Source organism: Panulirus ornatus, chromosome 70, assembly GCF_036320965.1.
Source record: "Panulirus ornatus isolate Po-2019 chromosome 70, ASM3632096v1, whole genome shotgun sequence".
NCBI lineage: Eukaryota > Metazoa > Arthropoda > Malacostraca > Decapoda > Palinuridae > Panulirus > Panulirus ornatus.
In genome coordinates, this window is record NC_092293.1 from 4,036,916 (window position 1) to 4,061,517 (window position 24,602).

The window sequence follows — 24,602 nt, forward strand, 5'->3', positions numbered from 1 at the left end:
CTTTTACTGTGTCGTATCAGCCAGATGGGTATTTCTTTTCACAGTTTTCGTTAAAGTTTGTTTTCTAGAGGCATAATCTAGAACACTATTTTCCATATGTTTATCATTTTTGTTGTTATAGTTTCATTATCATCATTAGTTTTGTTATTGTTGACTTTCAGATATTTGATGTTATGTTTGTGATTCTCGTGGAAGCGTCTGACATCTTGCTAGAAGACTTTCTGGTCACAATATTTCTGCACTGGGGAGTTGATTGTATTCTTTTATTGCAGGTTTTGTTATTATCTTGCTTTACATTAAGGTCTACTGGAGGTTTTCCCAATGCTGGTTGAACATATGTCCAGCAACAGGAGATGGCGTAAGATACAGTATTGATGAAACTTATCTATCTATATACCTATATAAATAACGCTCTATCAATCTATCAATCTAACTATGTATCTATCTATCTATCTTTATCTGAAAGTCAACAATAATGAAATCATTGATATAGGAAGTATAACAACGTCCTCTCAATGGCAATTATCTCACCAGAATCTTCTAGAACCTTCCAGAAAACTATGAACTCTGCAGGCAAGGAGGGAGGAATGGTCTCCGGCTATTGATAAAACCATATTATTCCATATATATGTTTATATATACATATTTATGTATATATATGAATGTATATATAACGTACAGAATAATGTGGCCATCATCAGTATCGAAGAAAACTGAAAAGATGAGGTCCCACCGAGATTCGAACTCGGATTGCTGGATCCAAAGTCCAGAGTGCTAACCCTTACACCATGGGACCTGATAAGAAAAGATGTGATTTCATCTAAATGTTTTACATATAATCAACCAGAGGCCATTCCTCCCTCCCTGCCTGCAGGGTTCAAGGTTTTCTAGAAGGTTCTCGAAGATTCTGGTAAGATCATTACCTTTGAGAGGTCGTCGTTAGATGACAGTCAGGTTCACTCTATGGTTGGTGTTTGTAGTTGGTTGTCCGAGGATGTTGTTATACTTGATCAATTTTGTAATTGTTGACTTTCAGGTAGGAAGTACTCATTTACGATGCATCCTTGTACTCACAACAACCTTATGAGTCACTTCAAGATTTATCTTCACTACAACTTTATCTTCACTACACTATTAAGGTTGAAGTCAATGGTCACATTCACTACAATCTCAACACGACTGGTCTTATACCTAACCCATATTATCACTACATCCATGTACATGTATTTCTTGCAGAATAACGCAGATATCAATGATTTCTGTGAAAATTGACATATACAGCCTTACGTATCTATCGATCTATCTAATATCTGTTTTTTACCTATCTATCTATCGATCTATCTATCTATCTATCTTTCTAAATCAGAAAGTCAACAACAATATCATTAATGATACGTATAACTACGTCCTCTCAATGGCAGTTCCTACCCAGAATCTTCGAGAACCTTCTAGAAAACCTTGAACCCTGCAGGCAGGGAGGGAGGAATGGCCTCTGGTTGATTATATGTAAAACATTTAGATGAAATCACATCTTTTCTTATCAGGTCCCATGGTGTAAGGGTTAGCACTCTGGACTTTGGATCCAGCAATCCGAGTTCGAATCTCGGTGGGACCTCATCTTTTCAGTTTTCTTCGATACTGATGATGGCCGCATTATTCTGTACGTTATATATACATTCATATATATACATAAATATGTATATATAAACATATATATGGAATAATATGGTTTTATCAATAGCCGGAGACCATTCCTCCCTCCTTGCCTGCAGAGTTCATAGTTTTCTGGAAGGTTCTAGAAGATTCTGGTGAGATAATTGCCATTGAGAGGACGTTGTTATACTTCCTATATCAATGATATCATTATTGTTGACTTTCAGATAAAGATAGATAGATAGATAGATAGATAGATAGATAGATAGATAGTTTGATTGATAGATTGATAGAGCGATATTTAGATAGGTATATAGATAGATAAGTTTCATCAATACTGTATCTTACGCCATCTCCTGTTGCTGGACATATGTTCAACCAGCATTGGGAAAACCTCCAGTAGACCTTAATGTAAAGCAAGATAATAACAAAACCTGCAATAAAAGAATACGATCAACTCCACAATGCAGAAATATTGTGACCAGAAAGTCTTCTAGCAAGATGTCAGACGATTCCACGGGAATCACAAACATAACATCAAATATCTGAAAGTCAACAATAACAAAACTAATGATTATAATCAAACTATAACAACAAAAATGATAAACATATGGAAAATAGTGTTCTAGATTATGTTTCTAGAAAACAAACTTTAACGAAAACTGTGAAAAGAAATACCCATCTGGCTGATACGACACAGTAAAAGGACCATCCCACAACCAACTCTAAACTGAACCTGACTGTCCCCTAACAATGTCCTCTCAATGGTTTTTATCTTACCAGAATCTCGTAGAACTTTCCAGAAAATCAAGAACTCTGCAGGCAAGGAGGGAGGAATGGCCTCTGGCTGCTGATGATAACCACATTATTCTATATATATATACTTTTACCTACAGCCGAAGGTTGACCGGCCAGCCCAAGTGGCTACAGAGGTTGTATCCATGAAAGAAACGGACCCACCAGCACACGAATTCGGTTGGCAGGTTGTATCGAAGAAGAGGAAAAAGAAGGTTGCCCAACCAGCCCAACCAGAAGGGTGTAGCAAAGAAACGAAAGAAGGCTGCCCAACCAACCTGGGTGGTAGTAAGGATGGCTGCTCCACAACCCCAGGTCGTTAGGCAGACTGTAGCCATGGAAGAAAGGAAGGCTGCTCGTCCACCAGCCCAGGTACCGAGTGAGCGTGTAGTTATGCTGGCTGACCCACCAGCCCGGGTAGATAGCTACGCCCAGATGGCTATGTCGGGTGCAGCAAAGAAGCAAACCCCACAACTACTCCACGAGGTTTGCAAGCCTGCACCCAAAAAGATGAAGACGAAGGTTGCCACACTACCCAATGCACCACCACATGTCTAGAAAGGGAAAAGGTGGACAGAATGGCTGGAGGTCCCACTCCAACAACAAAATCATCTTAGGAGCCAAGTTCCATCCATCATTGAAAATATATATATATATATATATATATATATATATATATATATATATATATATATATATATATATATATATATATATATATATATATATATATATATATATAAACTACATTGCAACTTACATATGAATAGAATCATCAAACTTCACTATATTAGCTTTACTATATTTAAATATAAACAAGGTCTAACCGAGGTTACTTGGTTGAGCAAGACGTGAGAATATCATCCATTGGCACTCCAGCCCTGGGTTGAAATTGTCGTTCTGACGTATCTCGAGTTCAGTGCTGATACAGGACCATTGATTACAGGACTATCTTGTTATTCTGTGTAACTTCGCCTGACCCAATCCACGTCTTCAATGGCTTTCTGTTACTACAAACGGGATTACAAAGGAAAGGCTTCCTTTGTTAGTTTCATGAATACCTTCGTTCAAATGAAGGGAAAGACTATTACTATGAAGCGGTACCTTATCAGCAGGAAAGAGCTGCAGCAACGGTATGAAAGTTACTGCAAGATACATAACGAGCCCGTGGCTTCCAACGTAAACATCGGCCGCCATTTGGGTTCACTCGGCATCATGTGTGACACCAAGATTGGACCCGTTGGCAAACAGGAACGATACTATTCTGGTATCATGTGGCTCGATGGCGCAGGATCACCAACTGAAATGCAAAGAAAATGGAGAAAGCCGCCCAAACGTATCATAAAGGCCGTGCAAGAGAAGATCGAGAGGGATCGGTTGAGAGACGATATTGCTCACAGTATATTGAAATTTATGCCCAAGACTTCCCCTGATCTCCAGACACAGCCAGTCACAGAGACCACCAGCCCCGCTTCCCAGACACAGCCAGTCACAGAGACCACCAGCCCCGCTCCCCAGACACAGCCAGTCACAGAGACCACCAGCCCCGGTCCCCAGACACAGCAAGTCACAGAGACCACCAGCCCCGCTACCCAGGCACAGCCAATCACAGAGACCACCAGCCCCGCTCCCCAGACACAGCCAGACACACAGCCCACCAGCCCCGTCCCCCACACAGAGCCACAAGATCCTGATATTGAGGAAGCAAATGAATTTCTCGATGATTTTTTGCTTTCACTGGAGAAGAAATGATGAGTTCCTTATAGACAAGACAAAATGTTAAAAAAGGAATCTATATAAGTTCACTTATGGAGTGAGATCTTTGACGGAGCTGTGCTGCCTATAGCACAGCCTACCAAAGGGTGATCTTTGGTGTCGTGCAGTAACCTTATGAGGGCGGAGTCCGGCTACACTTTCTTTACCGAGGAAAAGATCTCTGCACTAATATTGAGTTTCTCCGTTGGCGTCAGGGTAAACACCCATCCCCCCCGAAGCTTGGTTACCTTTCCGTGGTGGGGGGGACTTCATGGATTGGGCAGTAGCAACCATCGTTGGTTGCTTCTGTTCAATCCATGAACGAAAAACCAAGCATCTTGAACGTAATTGTCGTATAAATTCACTTGGTGTCAAAACTGACGCGAAAGTGGTTGTCTCAATTTTGTCAGAAATGTTTGTGCGTTTCGGCCTGATGGCGGGAGTCGGTTTGGCGCTGTGGTCATGAGGGAATACGAGGAAGATTGGCAACCGTCCCTGAAGTAGCTACAGTTTTCTCCATCAGTCTAGAGGTGCTGTAGACCACTATCCTTAAGGTTGTAAGGTAATGGTAAGTACAAGGTTATGACCTCAGCAAATTTGTGATGGAAAGTGCAGGAAATGTGGTAATGTATATAATATGAATTATATAGTTGTATGATAAATGTGTAATAAAATTTAGTCTTCTCTGTGCCCGTTCATTAATTCAAATACAGGTAAGTTTTCTCTCTAACGAGGTGGGATAAGCAACGTGCACTCGGCTTGTAAATGTGGTGACTTTCCCTTCATTACCACAATGTTGTGCTGAACTGAAGATGTAGAATTCCGTAGACGAAACTAAGATAGGAAATCAATCTACATCAAAAATTGAAAGCGCCGCTCTGTGTGTGTGTGTGTGTGTGTGTGTGTGTGTGTGTGTGTGTGTGTGTGTGTGTGTGTGTGTATACTACTTTAATCATTATCACGTGAGTCTTTTGAGGAAGGATTTGTACACTCGTGTTGCCCCGTCTCTTAACCTTGTAAGTGTAAAATATGTTTTCACTCCCATGTGCGCTCACACACACACACACACACACACACACACGCACATAACCTATAATATTATCTAGTATTCTCTTCAGAAGGATATCTTACACCTTAATTATAAAAGCCAAAGAAAAATTTATAAAAACATATACATATATTTACACACGTGTAGATATATGTTATGTATTGAAATGTGGCGGAAAAATGCCTTATATATTAACAAACGTGATTGAGGACTTAAAGAATCTGGTACAAACATAATGGTTATTGTGATAAATGATTTATTTATGATAAATATGTATTGTGTTGCATTATAATGGTTGTTCAGAACCAAGGTTCTTAAACCTGAATCAGTGAAATACTATAAGAAATAAAAGATCTGTTAAACATAAACATTTATAGTGATTAATCACACAATATATCTTACTGTGGGTATCTAAAACAAAATCCATTGCAAGGAGCTAGTTTAAGGCAGGAGAAATTCATTTTTTAACAAAATACTTACCTCTACATCCCTTTTCTTTCGTCACCATTTCTTGTGTTTACTACTATCAAGAAATATCTTTTACGTAACAGAAAAATTCTGTATAGGTATTTGATTAATGTTCTTCAACGACGCGTTGTATAACTCTTCGTTAGTGAAGTTCATTTCGTGTAATGGATCATGCATTACAAAGCTGTGTCTATCCACACAAGTGTTACACGTCTCGGATAAAGATATATCTAACATATATATGTCTTTTATGAATATTTGTAAATTGTTCTCCTGACGAACAGTACCTAAGGTTTACGTATCATAGTTTGTCGCTTGTAAGTGATCAAGCATTACGAAGGTGGGTCCATTGCCACAGGTGCTACTGATCCCGGGTAAAGGTATTTTACAATTTTTGTTTCCTTAACCCTTCTAGTTATCTATGCTTCATCTCTGGCTTGATCCTTGCAAGTGACATTTATGGTGTGTAATTCTCTTTATTCTTATCATATAATCAGTCAGTTGAGGTGCAGAACACGCTTTTCATCCTGGTCACTCCACTCTGTTACATACTATTATTCAGAAGGTGTTACCGGACTCAACCCGTAAGTCGTTACACTGGGAATGACAAGTAACCTTGGGGAAAGGCTGTATCATCGACCAGGGAAGGGAAGAAATAGCACAGTCTCATCGAAAACCTTTTCGCTTCATAGATATGTGCCATCATCCCCTGGTCCTGTGTAGAGTGCAGCAGCCACGAAGGTGTAGGAGCGCCATCAAAGGTGTGCTGGTGATGTGTGTACTGCTCACACCATCACCTGGGCTGAGCCTCAGGACCTGTTACCCTCCTCCTGAGAAGGACTATTTTTGTGTCCCTACTCATCACACTCCCGAGAACCCCTCAAAATACTCCTCCCGAATTCCTTTCCTACCCAAACCCTTCCCTCTACGTCGTCAGTAATCAAGACAGACATTCATAGCTTCATATGCAGCTACCTGCTGGACCTGGACGATCATTTTATGTTGAACTTATGGTTCACATTCTGGCTTTATGACCTTTAGGTGATAGCCCTTAAATCCAACAACATATATACATCCTGTTATACAACTGATGTTACTGTCTGACGTATGTATGGTGCGGCTTGATGACCTTACCTGCTGATGGCTAATATCGACTGTTATCATGTTGCAAATTTTGATATTTGTTTGCGTTTCCGTACGGTACACATTCTGGTTAACGAACTTTACTTGTTGATAGCTGTAAATTCAGAGATAATAAAACATACGTGTTACAGAGCCCGTATGATAAGGGCCCGAGCCAGGCAAGGACCTGACGAATCTGTAAACAAGAAATGACCTGTTAAACTAGATCAGAGAAGGGGCCGTCCACACTCTAGATGTAGGACGTAAACCTAGAAAATCTAACAACAACAACAAACAACAGGTAGGTGAAGACCTCACTAGTGTGACAACGACAGTAGATAACTGCTACGAGGAGACCTGCTGGTGACTCTAACAATAACATAACTGTACAGTAAACAGACTTCTAAGAACGGGCTGTCGTAAGACAAGGGCCCATGTCAGGCGGACACCTACCCAATCTAACAACAACAATCTATCTAACTATTTGTTGTCATATATGAATCCTGACTCCATAACTGTTGATTAGTAGATTGCTTCACGTGGCAGAGATGATCCAGTCATTACACACGACAAAGGTACACTACTGAGCTCCGCCTCGTTCAACTCTGGGCTAACTAGCGAGCTACAAGGAACAGCCTTCCTGACCACCATTACCACACCTTGCAACTGCTCACTTGAAACGCTTCTGACAATTAACTGCCACTGTTGGTGTCTTACTGAGCTGTGTTGACGACCCACTCCCACACCTCTTGCATACGTAAGGCTGGTGAACAGTATATGGTCTCCTCCCAACACTGCTCACGAACATTCTTTTATATTGCTTATTTTGTTTATTTCATTTTTGAAAGCGAATGAAAGTGAAAAGGAATACATATACTAACGGGAGCCTAGCTATGATTATTACGCCTAAGTCCAGCCCCATTAAGACTGTTTTACTAGACATACAAATACCAGCAGAAGACATGCAGAAGGAGTGGTCATGTTGTGTGTGCAGCAGCCAGACACGTGAAGCCACACATCACACCACCGTCCGTGCATGACTGCTGGAGAACATAACCCCAGGTTGTATATACTGGACGAAATGATTGCATATCAAATTGGAAATGACAATAACACACTCATCCAAAAATATGGATTGTATGTTAGATTTGTATGTTTATTACCTTATATTTCTGTTACGTCATAAACAGTTATTATTCAATTGTAGGATTAATGACAGTCACCTGTTACGTAACACTTAGACATGTGGCGTGAAAATGTAATCAAATATCCATAAAGGTTTTGTAAAAAATGTACAATTACATTCATCAGTAAGGCAAATATTGATGATGAATAAAATTGCTAGCTTGAGTTCTACAGCAATGCTTCATGTTGCTTTGTAGTAAACACAACATTCCTAAATTGTCTTGGCTCAGTCTTCGGCTTGACCTCATCTGCTGAGAACAGCTGACACACCTGGATATGGCAACTGAGGCAGCAGCTGACACACCTGGATATGGCAACTGAGGCAGCAGCTGACACACCTGGGTATGGCAACTGAGGCAGCAGCTGACACATCTGGATATGGCAACTGAGGCAGCAGCTGACACACCTGGGTATGGCAACTGAGGCAGCAGTTGACACACCTGGATATGGCTGCTGAGGTTTGATAAAAGGAATATCAGTCAGTGATTTTCCCAAGTCTAGGTCGAGTTTTCACTTCCTTTAACGATGATTAATAAAGGTTTAATTGTGTTTTGTCTTGAGGCTGACGAGTGTTGGCAAGATTTGACCAGAATGCAGCAGAGATAACGCGTAGCTAGCGATCACTGCTGGAAAATCCAGTTATGAAGAACTAATGTGTGAGTTACGTGCTGTCATGTTATGTGAGAAGTGGAGAGAGAGAGAGAGAGAGAGAGAGAGAGAGAGAGAGAGAGAGAGAGAGAGAGAGAGAGAGAGAGAGAGAGAGAGAGAGAGAGAGAGAGAGAGGAAATCTGTGATTAATGAAAACGTATCAGGGGTCAGAAAAGACACAAAGGAAGATGGAAAGGGAAAGAGAAGGAAAGAAGAAGATAAACAAATAAAAGATGATCCGTCATAAAGTAGTTGGCTTCAGTGTCAAACTTCAGATGAAGATGCTGGAAGAATAATCGTGTGTATTATCCTTAAATTCTCTGTGACGTCCAGGTATCATCCACTCTCACATATGTGAGGCAGTTCTTATAACAGCACAGCAACAGTCTGAACAATCGGCCATGTGGTGGAAACATGAATTTTTCATGACCTACGCAAAATGAAATAATCAGAATTGATTGTAAATATTTGTGCAAAGATTAAAATTAATGATGAATTATACTGAGTACCTGGCGTGAAGGAAAGAAATTGCTTCCTACGTACCACAATGGTCCAGCAGAGGTTTGGTTAACTCTGACATAATTTTGCTAGATTTATAATTCATTCCCAACAGCCAACCCAGTTAACTAAGACATATTAGTTTTATTTGTTCATAGAAATATCAGAAATCATTGGTTGTTACAGTACCTTCATCATGTTGTCATGAAGTCCCTACTTGTCCTTACCATCAACACAAGTAATCTACTTTTCATTACTTCTGTTTTATCTCTGATTCTCTTTACAGTCTTTATATATAGCAAGATATCTTGAGACATATCTATGGTCATATATTGATCTTTACAGTCTTCATATATAGCAAGATATCTTGAGACATATCTATGGTCATATATTGATCTTTACAGTCTTTATATATAGCAAGATATCTTGAGACATATCTATGGTCATATATTGATCTTTACACTCTTTATATATAGCAAGATATCTTGAGACATATCTATGGCCAGGTATTGATCTTTTTTTCTCTGTTTGTTTGTTGTCATATGGAAATTCATGGTAATAAAGGTTCATTGTTGTCAAGCTAAAATCTAAGGTCTGGTCTGTATCAATCAACAAACCTGCTTTTCTAAACCTGTATCACATGAGCCCTCATTGTGTGGCCTTCGAGGGAATGTAAGTCTGGTTATCCTACATATGGCAGGCTTCTAATGCCTGGTATTGTTGTGTCATTCTTCTCTTTATGCACAAACTTCGTCCATTGTGTTGCCACAAGGATTCACCAAGTTGTTGATGGCCGTGGCTGGGGGATGAAGGTCACATTAAATGTAATTAAGGTTAATTTGTCATGTTACTGCAATAAACTAATGTTCCTGTTCGTCCTGTATGGTTATTCTAATCACACAACCCCATCAGTCTCTCTCTCTCTCTCTCTCTCTCTCTCTCTCTCTCTCTCTCTCTCTCTCTCTCTCTCTCTCTCTCTCTCTCTAATTGCTGGAAGCAGTATAACGGATCCTTATAATACTGATGTATGAGGGATATAAACTCAGTCTCCAGTGTTTAGTCTCGATTCCCAGAAACCTTGGAAAGGTAAAGACTCACTCAGTTCCCCGGGGGCCCGGCTCTGTGTTGTTGTGTAAGACAAACGTAAAGTCTATCATTACCTATAGCTATACCGCAGTCATCTTGGCAACACTACTACCATAACCGGCCGACTCCACTTCCCTCCTACCTGACACGCACACCTCATTGGTTGTTGCTATTTTGGCCGCCAATTTTATCGTTAAAATTTAAATCGATACTGTATCAGTTTTATATCTCTGCGTACACAGTATCATTATATTGCGGTGAACATCTACATTATGTTGATTATTTAAGATAACAAGTAGGAGACAAAAAGAAATATCCAGAGCGAAAAAAAGTCTAGATTGTAGCGCCCCCAGACGGCCAGGGGGGAAGTGGAGTCGCCGGGACTAAGCCATCACGACTGACCAGCGTTGCCAACATGACTGCGGGCGGCAGGGTAGCACATAACTGTTCAAGCTCAAGTTGCAAAGTTTCTCTGTTCTTAATTTAACCCTAAGCAATTATTTCATTTTGTGACACTCTGTGTCCAGGTAGTGGCCATTATAACAATATAATCTGGAAAATAGATAGGCTGGAAACAACCCAAAATCGTGAAATAAATGAGAATTAACACTAAAGAAGTGTGGCAGATGTGACAAAACGTCATTAAACCCGTCCAAAATAATGCCATGGATGATATTTCACTGGTAAGTCCGTAGCCGTCACCTCCACCCTCACCAGAACAGCTATGTTACCACACCAAGGCACCTGGGTTCACTCACTATGAATCATAGGTACGAGATTCACAACGGTTCCCATACCATCATGATTCACAACGGTTCCGATACCATCATGATTCATAACGGTTCCCATACCATCATGATTCATAACGGTTCCCATACCATCATGATTCATAACGGTTCCCATACCATCATGATTCATAACGGTTCCCATACCATCATGATTCATAACGGTTCCCATACCATCATGATTCATAACGGTTCCCATACCATCATGATTCATAACGGTTCCCATACCATCATGATTCATAACGGTTCCGATACCATCATGATTCATAACGGTTCCCATACCATCATGATTCATAACGGTTCCCATACCATCATGATTCATAACGGTTCCCATACCATCATGATTCATAACGGTTCCCATACCATCATGATTCATAACGGTTCCCATACCATCATGATTCATAACGGTTCCCATACCATCATGATTCATAACGGTTCCCATACCATCATGATTCATAACGGTTCCCATACCATCATGATTCATAACGGTTCCCATACCATCATGATTCATAACGGTTCCCATACCATCATGATTCATAACGGTTCCCATACCATCATGATTCATAGCAGTTCCCATACCATCATGATTCATAACGGTTCCCATACCATCATGATTCATAACGGTTCCCATACCATCATGATTCATAGCAGTTCCCATACCATCATGATTCATAACGGTTCCCATACCATCATGATTCATAGCAGTTCCCATACCATCATGATTCATAACGGTTCCCATACCATCATGATTCATAACGGTTCCCATACCATCATGATTCATAACGGTTCCCATACCATCATGATTCATAACGGTTCCCATACCATCATGATTCATAACGGTTCCCATACCATCATGATTCATAACGGTTCCGATACCATCATGATTCATAGCAGTTCCCATACCATCATGATTCATAACGGTTCCCATACCATCATGATTCATAGCAGTTCCCATACCATCATGATTCATAGCAGTTCCCATACCATCATGATTCATAACGGTTCCCATACCATCATGATTCATAGCAGTTCCCATACCATCATGATTCATAACGGTTCCCATACCATCATGATTCATAACGGTTCCGATACCATCATGATTCATAGCAGTTCCCATACCATCATGATTCATAACGGTTCCCATACCATCATGATTCATAGCAGTTCCCATACCATCATGATTCATAGCGGTTCCCATACCATCATGATTCATAACGGTTCCCATACCATCATGATTCATAACGGTTCCCATACCATCATGATTCACAACGGTTCCCATACCATCATGATTCATAACGGTTCCCATACCATCATGATTCATAACGGTTCCCATACCATCATGATTCATAACGGTTCCCATACCATCATGATTCATAACGGTTCCGATACCATCATGATTCATAGCAGTTCCCATACCATCATGATTCATAACGGTTCCGATACCATCATGATTCATAACGGTTCCCATACCATCATGATTCATAGCAGTTCCCATACCATCATGATTCATAGCAGTTCCCATACCATCATGATTCATAGCAGTTCCCATACCATCATGATTCATAACGGTTCCCATACCATCATGATTCATAGCAGTTCCCATACCATCATGATTCATAACGGTTCCCATACCATCATGATTCATAACGGTTCCGATACCATCATGATTCATAGCAGTTCCCATACCATCATGATTCATAACGGTTCCGATACCATCATGATTCATAACGGTTCCCATACCATCATGATTCATAGCAGTTCCCATACCATCATGATTCATAGCAGTTCCCATACCATCATGATTCATAGCAGTTCCCATACCATCATGATTCATAACGGTTCCCATACCATCATGATTCATAGCAGTTCCCATACCATCATGATTCATAACGGTTCCCATACCATCATGATTCATAACGGTTCCCATACCATCATGATTCACAACGGTTCCCATACCATCATGATTCATAACGGTTCCCATACCATCATGATTCATAACGGTTCCCATACCATCATGATTCACAACGGTTCCCATACCATCATGATTCATAACGGTTCCCATACCATCATGATTCATAACGGTTCCCATACCATCATGATTCATAACGGTTCCCATACCATCATGATTCATAACGGTTCCCATACCATCATGATTCACAACGGTTCCCATACCATCATGATTCATAACGGTTCCCATACCATCATGATTCATAACGGTTCCCATACCATCATGATTCATAACGGTTCCCATACCATCATGATTCATAACGGTTCCGATACCATCATGATTCATAACGGTTCCGATACCATCATGATTCACAACGGTTCCCATACCATCATGATTCATAACGGTTCCCATACCATCATGAGTCATAACGGTTCCCATACCATCATGATTCATAACAGTTCCGATACCATCATGATTCACAAGAGTTCCGATACCATCATGATTCGAATGCGAGAGGCGTGAGCTCGGCAACAAACCTTCTAGACTTTAATCAACGACTGTACAACATACAGGTGGCTCTGTCACTGTAGACGTCAGTCACCATACATTACTGGTTGTCTGGTACAACATACAGGTGGCTCGGTCACTGTAGACGTCAGTCACCATACATTACTGGTTGTCTGGTACAACATACAGGTGGCTCCGTCACTGTAGACGTCAGTCACCATACATTACTGGTTGTCTGGTACAACATACAGGTGGCTCCGTCACTGTAGACGTCAGTCACCATACATTACTGGTTGTCTGGTACAACATACAGGTGGCTCCGTCACTGTAGACGTCAGTCACCATACATTACTGGTTGTCTGGTACAACATACAGGTGGCTCCGTCACTGTAGACGTCAGTCACCATACATTACTGGTCGTCTGGTACAACATACAGGTGGCTCCGTCACTGTAGACGTCAGTCACCATACATTACTGGTTGTCTGGTACAACATACAGGTGGCTCCGTCACTGTACACGTCAGTCACCATACATTACTGGTTGTCTCGTACAACATACAGGTGGCTCCGTCACTGTAGACACTGTAGATTCGTTAAGTTTAACCATAAACCTAAACTAAAGCAATATGGCAACATGAACAAATTTTACGAATGAAATATCAGAGATGATCGAAATTAAGAGTGAATGAGAGCGATATAAACACACAGTTTAAAAGGACAAAGTATGAATGGCAGCCAGGGAATAAGAGGCCGCTCAGCTAAATTTAAGAGTTCGCGTTCAGTGGCAGAGTTAGATTAATTGTACAAACTCCCATTGCTCTGGTGGAATTTAAAGGTCATGTGTACCTCTACAGTCAGAATTTAAAGGTTCATATTAAAGTGCAGAATTCCAAGAATATCGTTAGAATAATTCACTTTAAAATTCTTTAGTTATGTGAAGCATTTCATACAACAGCTGCCTTATGACGGTGTGTATACTGTTGCATGGTAGTATTAAAGTGTTTAATTGACGAGGTTAATTAACCTAACCTAACCTAACCTAACCTAATCTAATGACATATCTAAACGGACTTTGTTGACATAATGCAGCTGGAAGATTTACGTTCAAATGATGATGTTTGAATGTTCGTTAATGAATGAGTTAAATGGATGAACTTTAAGTTCGCGTTTCATGGAGTCATTTTGACACAATTTGTTAAAATGTCAGTTTAAATGATCATATGTACAAGGTTGGCCAGATGGCGGGAGTGTGTAGACACAGCCATAATCATCCGATGATTGCATTTAGAAACTGACAGATGTAATATAGCAAGAAATATGAACAAAACAGTGAGTTGGTGACATGTTTCATATATTTGTAATACAACTCTGGAGATAGTTCGTAGATCCTTAAGAGGGATGAATGGTGGATAAATGGTGAGAAAATGTGCAAAAACGGGGCTATGTATTTCAGTCCAAACTAGAGTTCTTTTGTTCACTTCTTCGACATTGATCTCAGGACATTTCAATGGCTGAGATTTACATGATACAGAAAATCATCGAACGGGGACGATAGACAGATAAAAGGTTATATAAATAGGCAAACTGATAGATGTAGGTGCAATCAGAGTCGCCTATGATTTCTACAGCGAATGAGATGATAAATGGGCGAGGCTATAACCATCGTCTATGATTATTGTAAATGACTAATAATGATTAATCTTTATTGTTTTTGTGCGACTGCTGTTAGCCTTTGAAGGTTAATGTTCCCTCAAAGTTGCCCGGACCCTACCACTAGGAGGTCAGCAGTTCGACTTAGGGTCCATTTGTGCCATGTTTATGGCAACCAACAGAATAGATGTATCTTTTTTATTTTTTTTTTTCATCCCAGTAGATGGGACTGATAAATGTTAGAAAGTTTTCCTAAGGATTTAATCCTTTATGGTAACCGCTTCATCCGTACAATAGTTTGACAGTAATTTCCAACTGAATGAGAACTTTTGCCATAGGAAATGTCTTCTGAGGACCGGGTATAACAGGGTCGACTGCTGGAGGAGGAGCAGCTTCTCCAATCTCAGGGACGGGAACTTAAGGTTCAAGGAATTTCAGGGATGAATGTTGGTGGTGTGGACTTTAATCTTCAACACGGCAGCTTCAGCTTTAGGGTCGGCTGCTGCTGCAGGTGCTGCTGATCCTCCAGTCGCAGTGACGGACACATCAGGGTCTTCATCGACGACCAGTACGTGTACGTCGGGATCCACCAAGCCTGATTCATCCCCATAGAAGTAGGGGATCAAGGTCACCAATTCAGTGGTAGGCATCACTTTGCCCCGTTGTTTGGTGGGAGCCAAAGAAACATTGATGGGGATGGCGGCTGCTCCTGTGTCAACTACACCAGTTTCCTCGCTGGGTCCGCCTTTGCACAGGTCATCATCATCTTGATGCCGAGTCTGGATCTTCACCACTACTCTCTCGTGCACGGGTTCGATATCCAGACGTGATCTCTTCCTGGAAGGCCTTTGGCATTCTGGAAGGCACCGCTTTCCTCCCTGGGCCAGGCCCTCACTGCCGGACAACCAGGCAATTCTGGTGTAGGCGTACTCCTGGTGGCGGCCGTTGCGTCCTCCAAGTCTGCGATCTGCCTTGATGCCCCACCGTCCCAGTGTTCTGCCGACGTTCAGGACGGCAGCTTTCTCGTACCCGAACCCTTCGCAGAATTCACAGTATCGCAAATATAGCTCAGTTCGGCTTATACAATCTTTAACAGCCCCGGTTTGCTGGATGTGAGCCTCGAAAAATTCAAGGAAGGATTCCTTGCCAGGGTACCGATGGGCAGCGCGGACGTGAGTCATTTCTGCGATCTGGTGAGATGAGTGATTTACTTGACGAAGTAAACTTTCATAGACCAGCACTTGCAAAAATATAGTGAAGCCACACAAAAATATAGTGGACTAGCGTTTCCTCATTGATTTAATATCCTAGATGATAGATTAACAGAGTGAAGTTGAAGCACTAGTGTAGTGAAGATGAAACATCAATATAGTGAAGATGGCAGGATACTATAGAGGGTGTACACTGGGCAGAATTACCTCTTGTGGAGAGTGTAATGTAGCTTGTAGTGGAAAGATAATGACATCAATGATGGTGAGTGTGTATATGTGTGTGTGTGTGTGTGTGTGCGCGTGTGTGTGTGTGTGTGTGTGTGTGTGTGTGTGTGTGCGTGTGTGTGTGTGTGTGTGTGTGTGCGTGTGTGTGTGTGTGCAGTGGTACAAAGACTATATAAGAAGGACAGGAAAGCAGGAGTAATCTCGCGTGAGCAATGACTGCTTTAATTGTGCACGTTGTCAACAGCTGGTGGTACTAATTACCCTTGCGCTGTCTGGCTGTCTGTTTGTTAACGAAAACTTTACAGTGAGTTTTCAGTTTGAAAAAAGAAGAAAATAATCTAAAACTTTTTTTTTTTTGTTTTTCCCAAGGATGAAGCATTGTATGGACGACTTGAGACCACTATGAGCAATAACATATGTAGGTAACATTAAACACAATGTTAGGGACCAAATCAACTGGACGGTTTCATCAACAATCATGCCATATCAACCAGGACATATTTCATTCTTTAACATTAAAGCAACATATTTACATACATAACCTGTAATTGGTCCACGTAAGCCTAATGATCCTGATGAAGCGATTATGCAGATAAGAGATGATGGGAAATACTCTAACAATAATGAGCTTGAAAACAAAGTTAACTAGCATAAGTGACTCGTCAATAAGTAAGCTCAAGAATATTTTTATCTTTAATTACAAAACTGTAGGTATTGGGGAAATATGGTATGTACTTCTTGATATCTAAAAAATTCGCCTTTGTCTTTGTTGAGTTTGTAGAAAAATGTGGTTGTTTGTTATCTACTTGTCTTAGATTTATCCCATCCTACGTTTATATTTATGAATATCTTACCAATTCCATCACAGCAATACCCCTTACCTTTCTTTGTCCTGTGGAAATGTGTGTAAAATGTGATGTGTGGGAGTAGTTTTCCTCCTCTTACATACCACACATAGATAACATTTTTTTCTGCTCATAATCATATATCTGATTAATCTCATATGAGTTCTACGTACCGAATCATAGACACCATTATCTCTCATCGTCATGTTCACTACAGAGAGAGACACCATTATCTCTCACCATCATGTTCACTGCAGAGAGAGACACCATTATCTCTCACCGTCATGTTCACTATAGAGGGAGACACCATTATCTCTCACAATCATGTTTACTACAGAGGGAGACACCATTATCTCTCACCATCATGTTTACTACAGAGGGAGACACCATTATCTCTCACCATCATGTTTACTACAGAGGGAGACACCATTATCTCTCTCCATCATGTTCAATACAGAGGGAGACACCATTATCTCTCACCATCATGTTCACTACAGAGGGAGACACCATTATCTCTCACCATCATGTTCAATACAGAGGGAGACACCATTATCTCTCACCATCATGTTCACTACAGAGGGAGACACCATTATCTCTCAATATCATGTTCACTACAGAGGGAGACACCATTATTTCTCACCATCATTAAGTTCTGGCCTGCAAGTAACAGAGATCTGCTACTCAGGACCACCTGGCCATTGTTTGTTTGTGCCAACATTTCCATCTATCGATCGCCAGTATACCCAGTCTGTCCCATCTATCGAACACTATAACCAATCTGTCCCATCTATTTATTTTCATTATACACTGTCTGTCCCCATCTATCGATCTTCACTATACCCTGTCTGTCCCATCAATCAATTCATTATAATGTGTGTCCCATCTACACATCTTCATTATGCCCTCTGTCCCATCTATGGATCTTCACTATACCCAGCCTGTCCCATCTATCAATCTTCACTATACCCTGTCTGTCCCATCAATCAATTCATTATAATGTGTGTCCCATCTACACATCTTTACTATACCCTGTCTGTCCCATCTATGGAGATGGATCTTCACTATACCCTGTCTGTCCCATCTGCGAATCTTCACTGTACCCTGTCGGTCCCATGTATGCATTTTCACTACACCCTGTCTCTCCCATCTATGGATGTTCACTATACCCTGTCTGTCCCATCTATCAATCTTCACTGTACCCAGTCTGTCCCATCTATGGATATTCACTATACCCTGTCTGTCCCATCTATCAATCTTCACTGTACCCAGTCTGTCCCATCTATTGATATTCACTATACCCTGTCTGTCCCACCTATCGATCTTCACTATATCCAGTCTGTCCCATCCACCTGTACCCCTGGTCACCATGTAACAACCATTAACCCACTTACAATATTTTAGATGGTCTCTACATTCAAAATCGCCGAAGTCGACTATGCTTTTGTTTCTATGTGGGATATTAGAGCATGGGGGTACCTTACTATATTTTTCCATATCAATATAGACTCACTATATTTGTGGACGTACAAGGATAACCGAGGTTACTTCGTAAAGTGCACAACGTAATCATAGTATCTTCAACATGGAAGTTTTTGCAAAAAGCTCAGTTGTGGAGGTGGTCGAGCAGCAGCAGGTGCTCTGGGTCGCCCTCCTTGACCAGGCCTACCTGCCTTTCCACGATGAGGAGGATTTGCTGGACCGTCCACCACACGAGACCCGACTCCCACATATAGATGAGTTGGGCTGCGATGATGACGACATACATGTCATCGTGCCCACCAACGAGCAGTTGCAAGGGGTTCTCAAAACCGTCCTGCAGAGGTATACCATCAGGGTCGTCAACGTTCCATACAAAATCTCAAGGACGAACGTCTGGGAATTCTTCAAGCAGTTCGGCGACATCGTTCGCTTCGACATGCAGTCCTACACGACCTACGAGAACCACCGCGGGATTGCCGTCATCCAGTACTCCTGCTATGCCTCCTACAAGAAGGCACTTCTTGCCGACGTGACACCACTTTCCGTCAACGGTCGCTGTGCAAAAGTGAAACCTCACCGTCCCACTGATGCTGACCAAGTGACCTCGCCCACTCAAGTGGCATTACAGCCCACACTCCCTACCAGACCCACCATCCATGAGGAAATGCAGCCCACCCCACTTGTCAGGCCCACCTTCAGGGAGACATGGCAAGTCTCAAGACCTGTCAGGCCCACCATTCAAGACCGACTTGGTCCCCCAACACACGTCAGGCCCACCATTCAAGACCGACTTGGTCCCCCAACACATGTCAGGCCCAGCGTTCTAGACCGACTGGGACCAATAACACATGACATGTCCTACGTTACAGACCGACTGCACTCCGCACCTCGTACGGGCGTTAAAAGGCGTGTCGAGATGACACACGCTCCCCGTGCCAAAAGATTCAGTTGGTAAGGAACCGGAGTTCTTTCTTCCTGCTGGTGCTGCAGGAGAACACGGCCCTAGAGTGGACACTGGAGGTGTGTTTGTGTTTGTGTTTGGGTTATCACTGAGGAACCAACACCAACACAACTTTAGTTTGGCCCCGACAAGGATTACGTTAATCTGGCGGAAGTCTGGCTTTCTCCCAGTAGTGGATGGCACATAATATCTACATAGGGACGTTGATAAACAAAGAAAGAAAAAAAATGGGAACACTATCCCGCCAAAAAAAAAAAAAAAATACATAAATTCACGGGGATAATTTCCTTCGTCTTCAAAGAAAAAATGAAACTCTTCCGACGCTACCGTGCCTTCCATAAAGCAACCCTCAAAGAAATCACTTTCTACACAATGTGCAAGGAGTCGGTTAGCCAATCTTCATATGGCTGGGGCTATTCTTCCCTCTGATTGATTCATTTTCAAGATTAAGGAAAGTTATAATAAAAATATTGTATTGAGTTTCTCCGTTGGCGTCAGGGTAAACACCCATCCCCCCCGAAGCTTGGTTACCTTTCCGTGGTGGGGGGGACTTCATGGATTGGGCAGTAGCAACCATCGTTGGTTGCTTCTGTTCAATCCATGAACGAAAAACCAAGCATCTTGAACGTAATTGTATAAATTCACATGGTGTCAAAACTGACGCGAAAGCGGTTGTCTCAATTTTGTCAGAAATGTTTGTGCGTTTCGGCCTGATGGCGGGAGTCGGTTTGGCGCTGTGGTCATGAGGGAATACGAGGAAGATTGGCAACCGTCCCAGAAGTAGCTACAGTGAGGCTCAGCAGCTGTCCCTAATACTGTGGAAGGCACTCATGTAAGGTGTGCAGTGAGGCGCAGCAGTAACAAGGGAAACGGACAACCAAAACAGCAATCTTGATCATCAGGAGGCTATCCAATGCTCAGAGTAGATAAGGACGATTATTGTATGGCTTCGCTCAGAGGATGAAAATCTTAGCCGTGAAAATCAACAAGTAAAATAACTAGTAGTTAGTGGTAGTGAAGTGGAATTACCGCATTTCTGTGGTCTTAATAGTAAAACGAAACTTTTCGTTTTCTCCATCAATCTAGAGGTGTTGTAGACCACCATCCTTAAGGTTGTAAGGTAATGGTAACTACAAGGTTATGACCTCAGCAAATTTGTGATGGAAAGTGCAGGAAATGTGGTAATGTATATAATATAAATTGTATAGTTGTATAATAAATGTGTAAAAAAAATTTTGTCTTCTCTGTTCCCGTTCATTAATTCAAATACAGGTAAGTTTTCTCTCTAACGAGGTGGGATAAGCTACGTGCACTCGGCTTGTAAATGTGGTGACTTTCCCTTCATTACCACAATGGTGTGCTGAACTGAAGATGTAGAATTCCGTAGACGAAACAAAGATAGGAAATCAATCTACATCAAAAATTGAAGGCGCCGCTCTGTGTGTGTGTGTGTGTGTGTGTGTGTGTGTGTGTGTGTGTGTGTGTGTGTGTGTGTGTGTGTGTGTACTACTTTAATCATTATCACGTGAGTCTTTTGAGGAAGGATTTGTACACTCGTGTTGCCCCGTCTTTTAACCTTGTAAGTGTAAAATATGTTTTCACTCCTGTGTGCACTCACACACACACACACACACACACACACACACACACACACACACATAACCTATAATATTATCTAGTATTTTCTTCAGATGGATATCTTACGCCTTAATTATAAAAGCCAAAGAAAAATTTATAAAAACATATACATATATTTCCATACGTGTAGATATATGTTATGTATTGAAATGTGGCGGAAAAATTCCTTATATATTAACAAACGTGATTGAGGACGTAAAGATTCTGGTGCAAACATAATGGTTATTGTGATAAATGATTTGTTTATGATAAATATGTATTGGGTTGCATTATAATGGTTGTTCAGAACTAAGGTCTTTAAACCCGAATCAGTGAAATACTATCAGAAATAGAAAACCTGTTAAACATGAACATTTATGTTGATTAACCACAGAATATATTTTCCTCTGGGTATGTAAAGGAAAATACAGTACAGGGAGCTAGTTTGAGGAAGAGTATTTCATATTTTAACAAAATATTTACCTCTAATAGCGTCCCTTATCTTTCGTCATCATTTCTTATGTTTCCTATCAAGAAATGTCTTTTATCTAACATAAAAATTCTGTCTAGGTATTTGATTAATGTTGTCCAAGGATGAGCTACATGCCACACGTGGTCAGGTCACATTGGTGGTGGTCAGGTCATTGGGCGGTGTGTGTGTGTGTGTGTGTGTGTGTAGCGCCTGGGTTCATGTTGGCCACACCCACCGGCCGGTGGTCAGGTCAGTGGGCGGTGTGTAGCCCCTGGGTTCATGTTGGCCACACCCACCGGCCGGTGGTCAGGTCAGTGGACGGTGTGTGTGTGTGTGTGTGTGTGTGTGTGTGTGTGTAGCCCCTGGGTTCATGTTGGCCACACCCACCGGCCGGTGGTCAGGTCAGTGGGCGGTGTGTGTGTGTAGCCCCTGGGTTCATGTTGGCCACAGCCACCCACCGGCCGGTGGTCAGGTCAGTGGGCGGTGTGTGTGTGTGTGTGTGTGTGTGTGTGTGTGTGTGTGTAGCCCCTGGGTTCATGTTGGCCACAGCCACCCACCAGCCGGTGGTCAGGTCAGTGGGCGGTGTGTGTGGCCCCTGGGTTCATATGGCCACAGCCACCCACCGGCCGGTGGTAAGGTCAGTGGGCGATGTGTGGCCCCTGGGTTCATGTTGGCCACAGCCACCCACCGGCCGGTGGTCAGGTCAGTGGGCGGTGTGTAGCCCCTGGGTTCATGTTGGCCACAGCCACCCACCGGCCAGCCGGGCGGTAGTTTATAACTAAGACTTGTAGTTTCACATGCCACTTGGAGTGTCCTTCACTACAGAACTTGAGCAGCTCTTATCCTGAGGTGGAGCAGTTGATCCTCTCCACCAGGCTGGTACACTTGGTCTGCACCAGGTGGCTCCCTCCTGGTCATCCTGAGTGGTTGGTTGCTGTGTTGGATTTAATGACCACTGACTTGTGAAGGTCATTAGACCAGCCATCATTTGATCATCTGATAAAACATGAAGCAACGCCAAATATTACATGATCCTCCTAAACTATTGAGAATGATGAAGTCTGATATTGTTACGTTACGTCATCCAATCTTGCCACTCACATGTTACGGTAATCACGACTACATACATAGTGTTGTTACGACTGATTTTACTGTATGTACTGTAGTAAAGTACTATGTTTATGTGGATAACATGTGGACGTCAGAGGAGGCAAGAGCATCATCAGAGACAAATTCTCTATTCTATGTTGTATCCTCAATTTTGTCTGCGGTGATCAACACACTTTATCCACCAAGATATTATCTTGCTCTTTCTTTCCATCATTCTTTAGTATTAAAGATTTTGTTCTCTCAAGCAAGATAGAATTTATCAATAATTCTTAATGTCATCTTGGGTCCAGGTAATGTTAGGTAGCGGTCATACAAGTTGTCCATGACCTTCATCATGTGGGTTGGGAAGGAGTCAGGAGGTGTGGCGTTGTACTCGGTGTACCACTTGCCAAGTTGGTCAGTGTGTATACCATGGAAGTTGCAGGGGAATCATCAGTCTGTATGTTAACAATTAGGTTGAGCAAATAACACTTGGCCTCAGTGAAGGTAGAATGTTTTCCCACCAGACTGCATCCATTAATACGACTTAGATCAGAAGATCTAGCCTTAGGAAATTTGTTAGATCGAGATTATCAAAGCCTTTCATCATTTTTAATCTTTGTACTTCGTGACCATCTCTGTTTTAAGTTGTTACGTTGACGTATGATGAATCTAATATGGAGAACAAATTTAGGAGGAAACCTGGCAAAGCTACATATGAGTGATTTTACCGTTTGCAAGTAAACTACGATTTTGTAAAAACGAATAGCATCTCTGTTGTGTATAGAAAACGTAACTCCTTAGCTGCATTCTCTATGAATGTCATCAAAAGTAAAACATAGACAAGGGAAGGAATGAGGCTTGACGATACGAAACATCACTCAATCGTGTCCTGCCTGCCCAGACCCTACCTCGCCACACCAGTGGCCATAACTTCATCAACACATTGCTTACTACGTCAAGGTCATCCACACCTTTTGCCTGGCTTGAACAACCGCTTGGCATTCATGAACCGCTGAATGTTTACACTTTCTGATTATCTGTAGTAGCTGATGCAGTTGCAAGATAGACTATTAAACCATTTTCTTACAATACTCGCTGGTAAGGAGACAATTTTCACAAAACACAGAGGTAACACTGCCTACGAAACGGGCTTAAGAACTATTGTACGAACATAAGGTCACATTGGTACATCCACAAGGCACCAGTGGTCTGGGTGGCCTGAAATAGATTTGGGACCAAGAAGGATGATGGGTGTAGGGAGTAAACCTACCACAGACCATCATTAATTATGAAGAGTTGACAATGGTTACCTCCAGCCATAATCTATAAATCAATAGACAAATGTTTATGCAAACAAAGCAAGAATTAAACAAGCAGGAAACACAATCCAATGTACCATTTTACGATAGTTATGTCAATTTGTCGCATCTGTTGACTACCTGACGTCGTCTTACGTCTCACCTTTAGTAACGTCTGCGAATTTCGTTGTAGTGAAACTCATGCGACCCAAGAGTCAATGTTAGTGATACACAAGAGGAAGAAATACAACTCC